Source organism: Eumetopias jubatus, unplaced genomic scaffold (genome assembly GCF_037043125.1).
Source record: "Eumetopias jubatus isolate StellerSeaLion01/CBP00866 unplaced genomic scaffold, mEumJub1_p1.0 scaffold_7, whole genome shotgun sequence".
Lineage (NCBI taxonomy): Eukaryota > Metazoa > Chordata > Mammalia > Carnivora > Otariidae > Eumetopias > Eumetopias jubatus.
The window spans coordinates 118,834,219-118,836,115 of record NW_028274813.1 but is presented as its reverse complement, the minus strand read 5'-3'; positions in this window follow the sequence as shown (position 1 = coordinate 118,836,115).

Here is a 1,897-nt window from a genome sequence, read left to right as displayed (position 1 = left end):
CCCCCACCTGTGACTCCGAGGAGAGAACTTGCAGGCGTCTCAGAAGCAGAGGTGGTGGGGGATGAGGGACAGTTTAAGGAAAGGTCTTCCCGCGTGTGGAATGGGGCCGGACGGCGGAAGGCGGGAGAGACGGTGACCCAGTCATCAGTACCTCAGCTGGTCCAAGTCACAGATCACAGAACACTCGAGCTACTCTCCCAGGGGAACACGAGGGCCTCTGGAGCCAGATCTTGACCCCGCCACTTACAGCCATGGGACCAGCGAGAACCACCCCCCCCCCCACTGCTCCGAGCTCCGAGTTCTCCCAGGCAAATGGACGTATGAGTGCTGACCCCCTAAATTGTGGGAAGAGCTTACGGAGAATATATAAAACTCCTGAGTGCCGTGTGGTCACGCAGCAAGTCTGGAGAAGCGTGTGTGGAGCCCGGATCTGACGATAGAGCAGAACTTCCACTGCAGGAATGCTCTGGAAGCTCGTTACAAAAGGCACATTCAGAAGCCAGCCTGGCAGCCCGGACCCAGACCTGCCCAGCACAGAGCTGGCTGTGCACGTTCTTGAACAAGCTTGGCCCGACCTGATGAGGCACACTGAACTCGAGAAGCTGAAGTTCGGGGATGACCAGCCCTGCCTGGAGAGGGGAGCGCAGTCCGCACACTTGCCTGGTTTAAAGGACGCAGCCCTGGAAGGCCCCCCGCCAGCAGGGTCTGGGCAGAGCCGGGAGCCCGTTTCTCCATGAGGCTCCAGAGAGACGCACAGTAACTCCCCCAACGGGCTTCCCAGCAGTTCTTCCTTCCCTGTTTGCCACGAGAGCCACGGCTCAGCAGCCAAAGCCTCACTGTCCTGTCTGAGCCGGCCCTGCGGAATCACGGAAGGACACACGGCAACCCCCGGGGACGGAGAGAAACCCTCTTCTTGGCATGATGCGACTGCGTCTTTTAACGCTCACTGCTCACTACCAGAAGCCTAGGATTGCTCCAGTTTCCACCTGTGCCGCAGAAAGGTTCTTTCTATCCGCCTTTGATCCGTCGTGAGGTATTTTTGTCCCCTTTATGGAGAGTGGACTTTGGAATTAGAGACAGGTTGCTTCTTTGGAGGACAAAGATTTGAATAGCTTAATAGCCGAGGGCTTTGGATTCAGGGCAAGAAACGCTTGCCATCTATTTTTAAAGTGTACTCTTCCCAGCAAAATATTTTTTTGATGATTCAAGTTATAGATGGACTTTGTAGAAGTTTCAGGAAATACTGAAAAATGAAAATATCACCTACCTACAACGCCAGGCACACAACGAGCCTTCTCGCGCTTCCTGCAGTTTCTCCCCGCTGCGTGTACCTTTTCTGGGTCTGCGTCTACCTGCTCGTCCGCCTCCGTGGACTTCGCGAGGATGAAACCCCGTGCTCGTGGTCACGAGCACAGGGGGCTCAGCGGTGGCCTGGGGGCAGGGAGCGTGCCGAGGGCTTCGACGGCGGGCAGGGCTGACGCGGTGGGGGCCAGCGCGTGGCGTTTCGGGCAGAGCAGGCGGCAGGAGGGAATCGGGAAGGAGGCACAGAGCCTCGGGGTGGTTTTAAGCTCACCGACAGAGTCCTCAACCCTCCCCTACTGCAGGTGGCATCCCGGGCTCCTCCACATGAGCTGGGGCTGTGGCCGCCTCGACGGGTAGAATGGGGATGGTGGTGACGCTTCTGCCCTCCGCAGCCGAGGCTGGGCTCTGTTGGGACCCTCTGCCACCCTTGAGCTTCCACGTCCCCGGGACAAAGCCCCCCGTGAGAGGCACCCAGCTGAGCCCAGTCACCCTCCAGATTCAGAGGCGCAGTGATGGGGGTTTCTGAGTAAATCACAACAGCCTGCTCGGGGTGGCGTGTTTCAGTCTTGAGGGGAACACACGCTCCCACAGGCAG